At 40.7% G+C, this 12243-nt stretch overlaps 1 protein-coding gene across 7 annotated transcripts in view; it reads right to left on the minus strand.

Moving 5' to 3' along the window:
* The window catches only part of MAGI2 (membrane associated guanylate kinase, WW and PDZ domain containing 2), a 1472905-nt gene that overhangs the window by 346127 nt on the left and 1114535 nt on the right, over positions 1-12243 (minus strand). The window lies entirely within an intron of this gene.

Consider the following 12243-nt stretch of genomic DNA (forward strand, 5'->3'; position numbering starts at 1 on the left):
TGCTGAAGAAAAAACGGTAATCTAAGCTTTGTAAAATTCAACAAGATAAGTATAAGGGCAATTCACTGATTGTCGTACTCTTATAGCAACTAAAGTCTACACATTTTAGAAATTGGCAGACCTGTAATAAAGGGCTCGAATATGGGGAGAAAGATCCCTAATGATATATACATGTGGAATTTATGTTAACAACATTAAGTTGTAGAATAACTTTAGAATGACTGATGCTGAGAGATCAATCAAAAGGAGAGTATTTAGTCTTCCTAGTGAGATAATAAACTTCCAGATATCAAATACAGAGTATCTTTAAGCAAGTATGGATCAGCTAAACTCAGGGCTTAGACTTTAAGAATTCCTTATAGTATCCTTAGAGTATGATCCATATTTGTATAAAATTTAAAGTTCTTTATCCATAGAAAGGGTGGGAACCACAACCCTGCCTAGTAATACTCATGTAACTATTTTTTCTGCATATGCCTCACCAGAGGTTTGGCATGTACACTGATTTTGGTTCTTTGTACAAAAAAACTAGGGTTATGGTATTAGAGTATGAAGAGGAGAGGGCTTAGAAGAGGAATGAACAATTAGTACTTAAGAGACTTCCCTGGTGGCTCAGATGGTAAAGAGCCTGCCTGCAATGTGAGAGACCCGGGTTCGATCCCTGAGTCAGGAAGATCCCCTGGAGAAGGAAATGGCAACCCACTAAAGTACTCTTGTCTGGAAAATCCCATGGACAGAGGAGCCTGGCGGGCTACAGTCCATGGGGTCGTAAAGAGTTAGACATGACTGAATGACTTTCACTTTCATTTTCTGTGCCACGTACCATATATAAATTTTCTCAGTTAAGTCTCATGACAATAGTCTAGAATCCTAATTATCCCTATTTTAAAGGTGATGAGACTGACACACAAGAGACTGAATGACTTGCTCTAAATCACATTCCTAGAAGTGAACAGGCTGGAACATGTCTCTAAAAATGCATCCTTTATCTACATACCTTCTCTTTCTCAATGTATCATTTCACACTGAAAAGTCCACACATGATGTGCACACACAGTCCTCTCATCTTAGGTCTATAAATATTCATGAAAAACAAAAGGAGGTAAGAGAAACCAAATCTTAACCACCAATTTTCTGTTAATATGGATAAGATAATTCCTGTTGTGAAGAAGAACTAAAGAGCCTCTTGATGAAAGTGAAAGAGGAGAGTGAAAAAGTTGGCTTAAAGCTCAACATTCAGAAAACGAAGATCATGGCATCTGGTCCCATTGCTTCATGGCAAATAGATGGGGAAACAGTAGAAACAGTGACAGACTTTATTTTTTTGGGCTCCTAAATCTCTGCAGATGGTGATGACAGCCATGAAATTAAAAGACGCTTACTCCTTGGAAGGAAAGTTATGACCAACCTAGACAGCACATTAAAAAGTAGAGACATTACTTTGCCAACAAAGGTCCATCTAGTTAAGGCTATGGTTTTTCCAGTAGTCATGTATGGAGTTGGACTATAAAGAAAGCTGAGCACTGAAGAATTGATGCTTTTGAACTGTGGTGTTGGAGAAGATGTTTGAGAGTCCCTTGGATTGCAAGGAGATCCAACCAGTCCATCCTAAAGGAGATCAGTCCTGAGTATTCATTGGAAGGACTGATGTTGAAGCTGAAATTTCAATACTTTGGCAACCTGCTATGAAGAACTGACTCATTGGAAAAGACCCTGATACTGGGTAAGATTGAAGGTGGGAGGAGAAGGGGACGACAGAGGATGAGATGGTTGGATGGCATCACCGACTCAACGGACATGAGTTTGAGTGAACTCCGGGAGTTGGTGATGGACAGGGAGGCCTGGAGTACTGCAGTCCACGGGATCACAAAGAGTTGGACACGACTGAGTGACTGAACTGAACTGAATTCCTGTTGAGGCAGAAAAGCGATTGCCAGAAACCTGCCAAGATGACTGCAGTATCTAAGTACTTGCTCACAAGAGCTGGGGCAGGGGAGCTGCTGCCACACAGGCTCTGGTGTCAGTGAGTCCTGGATTCAAAATCCAGCTCTGCTGCTTGATTAGCTGTGTGACCCTGCACAAATTATTAAGCCTGAAACTTTAGCATCTTCCATCTCTCAGATGGGCATAATACTGCCTCCCCCACAGGAGTGATTGTAAGTGAAAGGTGCATGGTGATGCAGCCAAAGGGGAAGGTACAGAGATGAGTCAGGGCAGAGTTGGAAATAATATTTCTGATGTAATAGGAAGATTTCAACTCGAATCAGTGGACTTCCCTCATAGCTCAGTTGGTAAAGAATCTGCTTGCAATGTAGGAGACCCTAGTTCGATTCCTGGGTCTAGAAGACCTGCTAGAGAAGGGAACAGCTACACACTCCAGTATTCTTGGACTTCTCTTGAGGCTCAGCTGGTAAAGAATCCACTTACAATGCAGGAGACCTGGGTTCGATCCCTGGGTTGGGAAGATCCCCTGGAAAAGGGAAAGGCTATCCACTCCAGTATTCTGGCCTGGAGACTTGCATGGACTGTATAGTCCATGGGGTCACAAAGAGTCAGACACAACTGAGTGACTTTTACTTTCATTGGAATCAGCAATACCCTATCAAGCCTCTCCTCTCTTCCTGTGAGACTTAGAGTATCAGTGGTGAAGCAGTTGAAGCAAGACAGCCTGGGTCTGAGGTAGCATCTGAGGCAAATCACTAAGTTCTCTGACCATTGATATCCTCTTCTGCAAAATGGGGACAATAATATCTATTCCTTGGGGTGGCTGTGAAGATATGAGAAGTAATATTTGCAAAGTACAGATATACAGGGAGAACCCCACAATTATAAAGTACAGTTGTTTATTCTTCAAGGTATAGTTATTCCCTATTACTATATTTTTAAGTGCAGTTGCTGTTGTTATCATTATTTCTACGATGCTTTTCCCATCTGTCCCATAACTCCTTCTCCACCCTCACCCAGCAACATTCCAAACCTGTTTTATGCTCCTCCCTTTGGTTCTCACATAAAACCTTCAACAAACTTCTGTCATCAGTTTATTTATTTTCTTATACATTGACTCATTGTTGAGAGAATTTGAGGCCCTTTTTAAAGAACAACAACAAGGAGAAGTAAACAAAATCCATGGTGAAGTTAGTTGAGTTTAGGTGGAAGATCTAGAGACAAAATTAATAATATAGGATCCTATTTGTTTACTAGAAAGTGAAAGTGAAGTAGCTCAGTCGTGTCCGACTCTTTGCGACTCGTGGACTGTAGCCCACCAAGCTCCTCCATCCATGGGATTCTCCAGGCAAGAATACTGGAGTGGGTTGCCATTATGCTGCAAATTAGTATTGAGCTTTCAAGCTGCTAATCCAGCAGGAAAAAGAAACAAGTTATATTCTTTGGAATAGTTAAGATAAACTCAAGATGGTTGTTTTAAAGGACATAGTATTCCTGTTATTCAGGCTCATGAGATCATTCTTTCTGGGTCTTGGATAAACATATTTTTGTGATGTAGTGTACGACACCTTAAATGATAATGTCACAATAATTAATCTAACAACCTGATCATACTGTGTTTTAATGACTGATTTTCATATTTATTTCCTTCTCAATATTGTACATACCTGTGTATAGGGTCCACAGGTTATTCAATTTTGTATACAAAGCACTGGACACAGTGAGAGACAATATCAGTTCAGTTCAGTTCAGTGGCTCAGTCACTTCTGACTCTTTGCAACCCCATGAATTGCAGCACACCAGGCCTCCCTGTCCATCACCAACTCCCAGAGTTCACTCAAACTCACGTCCATCGAGTCAGTGATGCCATCCAGCCATCTCATCCTCTGTCGTCCCCTTCTCCTCCTGCCCCCAATCCCTCACAGCATCAGAGTCTTTTCCAATGAGTCAACTCTTCGCATGAGGTGGCCAAAGTACTGGAGTTTCAGCTTTAGCATCATTCCTTCCAAAGAACACCCAGGACTTATCTCCTTTAGAATGGACTGGTTGGATTTCGTTGCAGTCCAAGGGACTCTCAAACATCTTCTCCAACACCACAGTTCAAAAGCATCAATTCTTCAGTGCTCAGCTTTCTTCACAGTCCAACTCTCACATCCATACATGACCACTGGAAAAACCATAGCCTTGACTAGATGGACCTTTGTTGACAAAGTAATGTCTCTGCTTTTCAATATGCTATCTAGTTTGGTCATAACTTTCCTTCCAAGGAGTAAGCATCTTTTAATTTCATGGCTGCAATCACCATCTGCAGTGATTTTGGAGCCCCCCCCAAAATAAAGTCTGACACTGTTTCCATTGTTTCCCCAGAGAAATAACATATATATATATATATATATATATATATATATATATATATATGTTAAGTGTTGAGTATGTGTTTTAAAATTTTTATCTGCAAATATATGTTATTAATTTTGAGAAACTAGAAACAGTTCTCAGGTTTCCGGAAGTTACCATCTTTCTTCATTTCCCAACTATTCTGTTTCTGTTTCTCTAGGTCATTATTCATCATGTACATAACTTTATCCTTAGAAAATACATTACAAGAACTTTCTGGGGTGGTTTTACTACACAATTGGATTCCTCCAACTTGCCACATGCATGTAATTACTTCCTTAGAAAAGTCAATGTGCAGCCACTTGCTTTATGGAAACCATGTTGAAAAGATTCCATTCACCATTAAACTGAAGTTCTACATTTCACAGAGAATGAAAAATACCAATGAACTCATCTAGTATGACTTGTACCTGACAAACAGTGGAAGCTGGGGATGGCTTTAGTGTCCTGAGCTAATTGCTACAGAACATTTACATTGTCACAAATAGAGTCATTCATTTAAAATTTAAAATGCTCCCAAGCTTTAAAAGACGTATCACAAAGGAATAGGATTGTCGCTGAGTAAGGAAGCCTTGTTTTCCTTGTGCTTCCAGTATGAATAGCTTCTAGCCCTTTTAGCAAGGATTTGGGGGCCCTACAATGTGTAAAAGGATGTGAATGACATTTGCCATCCTCCTCTTCATTTTTTTTAAAGACTCTGTGAGGGAATTATTAGCCAGCTCATCCAGCTCTGTATAGGACAGGAACCTAGGAAACTATCAAAAATTCTTATTCTTATATCTAGTCTATTATTACATTTCAGTAATAGAATTTGTAGGTGTTAAGAGCTAAGGGGGTAAGAGACGTATTCTGAGGAGGGTAGATCCCAACAGCCCCATTTCAGAAATGAAAGACTACTGATATGAGATCCTTCCACACGGGAATGGCAAAAGGACATTCAAGGATGCCCTTCCATCACCTCTTCTCTTTGCCAGTATAGTCACTCATTTGCAGCTTACCTCTCCCACCCTCTTTCATTACGGAATGGAAACATAAGATAAGTTTGCATGTGGCAGTACTTTGTAGTTCTGGATAAACCTGAATAACTTAAAAAAACAAAAACCAAAAAACAGAGAGGATTCAGGCACACCTGAACTCAATGGAGTCACAATCTCCAAATGGGGTATACGGCTTGACATTAAAAAAAAAAAAAAAAAAGCTTTCCAGATCACTCTCTTGTTCAGCTAGGGTTGCAGTCCCCAGAGATGGAAGCTGCAAAGGTGTACAAAGGTGTCCTTTATTCAACTAGAAGTTTCTTTTCTGTACTCGGCCTTGGGGAGTATTAACAAATGTTCTTTTGCTCAAGAAGAGAGGACACACGCAAATGAAAGTTTCAGACATGCACAGAGGGAAGGAAATATTTATGGCAGATTGGATGACATGCTGCCAAAAGTAGTCACAGGTCGCAGTCCTGTTTGACTGATACCTCCTTCACTGTGGGGAGGAAACAATGGGAATGCCTCATGTCCTGAGCCCATCAGTACACACAGGACAGATCTGCTGGGCGATGAAGGCCGTGGTCTGACCCTCACTAACACTGCTCCATCCATAGTCCAACCTGTTCACTCCCCCATCTTGCTTCTCCTGGGTTTGTGGAGAGGGACATTTTTAGCACATAGTCACCAATAACACTTTTTGCACCCACTGGCCACTCTCACATCATCTTGACTTCGGTTGACAGTTTAGAAATAGATCGTTGGGTCAATGTGAGAGAGGAAGAAAGTACCTTTCAAATAGAGATTGTACCACGAGTGAAATATTTCCAAGGTGATCAAGGTGGCTACACTAATTACTCCAAAGCATGAGGTAGCCTGTGCTCAAGAAATGTTTGTCACATAAATATCTGGATGGAGGCAGGCAGGCATGAAAGGTCATAGATCTTGCTGTTTTCCAGTTTAACTCTCCCATAAAATATATGTTGTGACAGAACTTCAGGTGAAGCTTAGGGCCAGTTTATGAGCTATAAGCAATCTGCATCTGGGTAATGACCCATGGAATCCTGCAAAACAGAGACTCTTTCAAGACTTTCTTGTGATAGTGAAAAAGTCATCCACTTTGCTTAGGAAAGATGTGGACCTGCTCTCTTATGTTACAACAGAGATGTGCTCATACGGAAAGGAACTACGTAAGGGACAAAATGTGGGAGCACCAGGAGGCAGCCACTCAGCACTGGGTGTGGGAAGGTGAGCTTGATGTTTGGGATTGCTGTTCAGTATGTCATCCCGCCTATGCAAACCTGCTCCTTCTGGGGCTTCCCAAAATCTATTTTATTTGGAGTACATTTTTTTAAGAGAATAATTCTTGAGTGGAATCACAGTATGAATTTCCTGGTTGCTTGGGATTCCATAATTTTTCTTTGACCGTAATTCTGACTCCCACACTCCAGGATGGTTAGCAAAGTGCATGTTGCCTCCTCACATCTGAAGCCCTAAACTGCAGCTACATGGGCAGCCAAACAAATACTCTGCCAGCCCTGTCTATAATTTTTATTCACTTTAGAACAAACTTTGAGAAGATCCCATAAAGTTTTATCTACTATTCAGTCTAGATAAATGGAATAAAAGCTTCCTTTTGCTTCAGAAACTAGTAAGACAATAATAACATTGCAGGGATCTTCTGGGGCCAACCCTCTTGACAGAAGGTGGGAGGGACACTGTATTAAGAACTTGGTCACTGCAGTTATGTTGCTGGCATTTACATCCAAGCCTCCCCCCCAATCCCATCCTAGAATGTGATCTTGGGCACATTATTTACCGTCCCCATGCTTCAGAATTTTTCATCTGTAAAGATGGGATGAAAGTAATATCACCTTATAAAGTTGTTGTGCATATTAAATAAGTTGAGTATATCACTTAAGACTGGTCAGTCAGTTCAGTTCAGTTCAGTCACTCAGTCATGTCTGACTCTTTGCGACCCCATGAATCGCAGCACGCCAGGCCTCCCTGTCCATCACCAACTCCAGGAGTTCACTCAGACTCACGTCCATCGAGTCAGTGATGCCATCCAGCCATCTCATCCTCTGTTGTCCCCTTCTCCTCCTGCCCCCAATCCCTCCCAGCTTCAGAGTCTTTTCCAATGAGTCAACCCTTCGCATGAGGTGGCCAGTACTCAATAAATGCTACCATGCTTCATCAAACATTTGTTTCTCAAATGGTCTTTGCTGGGCACTGTGGTAGGGGGTGCAGGGATGGGCAAAGATCAATCAGACACATAGACTAGCAGGGGAGATAAAATAGAAACAAAAAGAGCTATAAAATAGGCTTTCCATAATATGATGTGTGCCTTACAGTGTTTTGAAAGTATAAATTTTAAAAGCACTAGTTCAAAGACTAATGTTTTAAATATATTTTATTTTTAAAAATGAGCTTTGGATAAATGGAATAATTAAATCCATTTCACTTGGAGCATTAAAAAAAAAAAAAGAAAGAAACAGACTAATAGAATCCTGCCTCTTGAAAGATTTCTTCCCAGTTCTAACACTTAAGTGATCATTTTCTTCCTGTGGATGCTCATTCATTATTCCCTGCTGTTCCTGAGGGAAATGTAGATTTGCTTTATGAATGTGGGTGGGAAGACTGAGTCACTCACATGTTCTTTTGCTCTTTCTGGACATGAGGGTGTCTGATCTGGGGTCATAGCGTCCAGGTGGGAGGTAGACTCATAGCCAACTGAGAAGAGTATTCTTACATTGGTGCTGAAACTCTCACAGCTAAGGAGTCTGCTCCCCCATCCCCCTCCAGGCAGAGCTTCCCAAATGTGGGTATATTTTCAGATAAATGAGCTCTCTTCTCTTCCCCAGTACTTCCCCATTAAGACACTGACTTGTAATATGTAATGTGTATTTTATGTGTATCTTTTATAGAAGTGGGACTCATCACCTAGCCATTACTATTCACCAATTACATGGTAAACTTGATATTTTACTCTCAGCAGAAATGACATTGTGCCCTATCATTCATGTCATGAAGCCCCCAGGACCTACCGGTTATGTAGACTCATTTTCCAAAATTGCCAGTAGGCATGCATTTAAAAATGTTTTCTATCCATTTCTTCTCATTTTCATAAAACATCTGTCTTAAATTTTATTGCTGGGTGTAGGAGGAGGTTATTGTTATCGTAGGTATTGCTAACCTTTTGCTTCTAGATTGAGCAAAAGTAGTGAGTTATAAACTTAGAGGTACGATAGAGTTTATCTAGAAGAAAACTAAATGACAACACTATTTCGACATCTTTCTGTATTGAGACAAAACTAGATAAACTGCTCCTGCACTGGTATCTGCCAACTCTGACTCATTGACTTCAGTCTTTCAAGTCTCATATACACATTCGTCAATGTATCAGTGTGTAACACACTGGGAACACAGAAATGGATGCAATACAACCCTTTCACCAAGGAGGTCTATATTCCAATGGGGAAGACGTACGAGGTTTGTCTGCCTGGATTTGTCTAGGACTAAAGGCTTTCCCAGGGTGTGGGACTTTCTTTGCTAATACCTGGACATTCCTAGGTAAATTGGGATGAGCTGGTCACTCTATAAGCAGCCAGAAAATTTGTATGCACAAAGTGAGGACTCAAAAGAAAAGACAACTGAATCTGGGGGTTCGGGAAATTTCACAAGGGAAGTGACTCTTGAGCAGATTCTAGAAGGACAGATGTATTTTCCCAGATGGAGAAAAAGACATTTCAGGAAGAGAATAGTGGATTCAAAACTGTTCAGGAACAAATTCTATCCTGCTCAGTGAGAGGACAGGGATGGTGCCTACACCTACTACATTTCCGTGTGGGTGGTGGTGTGGGAGCAGGGGTGTGGGGGAGAGGATGAGTGATGGGACAGGAAGAATACTTCCAAGTCATGGGACGAGGTTCTATTTTGTTTCAAAGTCTCTGTACTTCCACTATGGCTTTAGTCTAAAGGATGATCGCAGCTTTGAAAACTTTCTATTCTGGAAGATGTGCCTGTTTCCTGAACATGGGCAGATTAGAGAATGAGTTTCACCATATTAGTCACATGGGAAGAATCGTGATATTCCCTCAAATTCTCAACCATTTCAGCATTATTTACTGTACCTCCAATGCACTGGTCATTCTTCTTACCTGGTGTTATGAGAATGAGCAAGATGCTCTGTGACTATGAAGAATCTATTACCCAGGGAACTAGCCATTATAATGTGCTGGGAAGGGTGAGACTAGTCTGACTTGTAATATACTGGATTGAACTGGATTGCTATTTATTAACAACTTATGCATGAGCTATTGAAATGTGAAATCATGATATAACCCGTCTGGTGGTTGATGGTTTAGTCGCTAAGTCGTGTCTGACTCTTGAGATCCCGTGGACTATAGCCTGTCAGGTTCCTCTGTCCATGGGATTCTCAAGGCAAGAATACTGGAGTGGGTTTCCATTTCCTTCTCCAGGGGATCTTCCCGACCCAGGAATCCAACCTGGGTCTCCTGTATTGCAAGCAGATGATTTACCAACTGAGCTATGAGGGAGGCCCCAGCCGAAGTCTGCTGAATCCCAAAAATATAATTAAGAATTATAAACCTGTGCATACATGTCACTCATACATAATGCTAGAAACACACAGCCATGGGTACAAGCATACTTTGGGTCTGACATCAAGGAGAGTCAGAGAAGTGAGGGATCATGAAGGCAACACCACTAATGCCTAGGATTATCCAGGAAGGAGGGGTCAGTGAAAAAGCGCTAGTGAGGGGAGACAGACACGACTTGGAACAAGACTGTGTAGATCTTGAAAGTCAACGTAACAGGAAGATAATTCCCACTTTATAGAATAGCAAACCTCTCTAGGTTTCCAAGTCTAATATTTAGAGTGAGATAAAGATTTAAAAAAATATTATTCTTGACTACTGAGTCTTTGTTACTGTTTATATCAGAGAAAAACTAAATACACAGTTATTCCTTTTATAAGCTAGACAGTAATGCAGGAAGAATTATGAAACAAAACAAAATTAAAAGTACTTTTGATGCATCATAGGGAGAAAAGGCTCCTTTGCCAGACACCTAGAATCTGCACAGAATCTTTCAATACCTTGCATTAATAAGTGGCCATGTGGCCTGACTGGGCAGGAGCCTGTCATTCTGAGAAGATAAGGACCCTGGGAAGATAAGAAAGACATGGAAAAGAAGTAATGGGAAGAGATGATAAAGGTTCAGCAGAACCAAGAGCAAATACAGGTGGCAGTAAGGTGCTTCACTGTTGATTTTAATAGCTTGTTTTTTGGGAAAACTAGTGTTGAAGAGTTTTATATAATTAACACACTATGCCTAAAATTATGCCATTACAGGAAGATCAGAATTCTGGGATGACAGTTTCATGTATCTGTAACAGGGGATGTATTTTTATGTAACATGTTTCTTCCTTTCCACAATATACACACAAGGTTGGTGAATGTAGGCTCCCTCATTGGCCGAGCTTGTACTTTCCATTCTAAAGCTCCAAATAAAGATGGAATGCATGATGCTGGATATTTCAGAAGAACATTCCATCTTGCACCCTTTACAGTTACTTAATAGCTGTTCAGATTTAAATTCTATTTAATAGATACCACAATTTGTAGAAAGAAATAGTTGTCTGACAAATGAATGGCAGCCTTGTAATAAAAGAGGGCGTAATGGGAGAGTGGTAGGGAGCAGAGAGAGATGAGAACTAATATTTATTGAGTAAATACTATATGCCAAACCTTCAGGTAAACATGTTTCCTGCTTTTAATTGAGCTGCTCCTCAGAGAGGGTAAACAAGTTTTAGAAGTTCTCACAGAAAGAAGTAGATTCATGACTCACACCTGGCTCTGTGTAGTGCCAAATCCAATAATATTGATCGAGGTGCTTCTGACACAAATACACATTTACTTTTCAATGATACTTCCTCTGTATATTTAGGCTTGGACTATTTTTAGTAATCTGTGACTACTTCAGGGTGGTTCTCAATTATCAGTGTGAGATCAGTGAAACTGGATCTCACAGAATTTTAAATTACAAGCTGGTTCTTGGAAGATAAAAATGTGAAAAATCAATTACTTTGATTATTGAATTATTTTTAAAGAACGCAGTGATTATGTGCATAGAAATAGGGACTGTATACATTTTATAAGAAAACACATGTACGTGTGTATATTTCATATATCATGAAAAGTGAGAATAGGAATGAGAATGGGAATATAGGTGAGGGGCCAGGAGACCGGCTCTGGGTGACTTAATTTTCAAACCAGAGGAGTCTCCTCCGGGGGTTGCCTGTCAGCCTCACTTAGGGCTGATCTTCACTACTTTTCTTGAACTCTGTCCTTACCATCTCTGGAAATTGAACATGGGCCGCGTCTGGCCATTATGATGATGATAATAAGATTCTGCACTAACATTTATGGATGAGATTAGAGTTTTACGTGAGTGAGAATGGGGGATGGTCAATAATAACAACTACCTATGCCTTGTCTCAAACTTTGAAAAGGACATATTAGGTCCTGCTGAGGTCCAGTGATATGATAAGAAGTGAAAACACGGCACTTGCTCAATTACTTACAGAAAGCCCTTATGCGGTGACAAGGTGGAACCTCAAGCATGAGTAAGAATCCTCCCTCGGAGGCCCAGTGACAGCTATGTGGCTAAGTGTGGGTTAGCCACTAACAGTAACACAGGTGAGAGGAGCCGCCTGTGCTCTGGTTTCCTCAGTTTCACGTGGATCTCTTGGACGTCACCAGAGGGAAAGCCACTTACAGTAAGTCTCAGTGATCATTCTCTATTTTAACATCAAACCAACATTTGAAGTTTAAAACGCATTTGCAGGTTAAGTCTACTTCTCATTACCCTTGTAAAGTTCCCCTAATATCTCTGAATTACAATG

The sequence above is a fragment of the Bos mutus genome, chromosome 4 (genome assembly GCF_027580195.1).
Source record: "Bos mutus isolate GX-2022 chromosome 4, NWIPB_WYAK_1.1, whole genome shotgun sequence".
NCBI lineage: Eukaryota > Metazoa > Chordata > Mammalia > Artiodactyla > Bovidae > Bos > Bos mutus.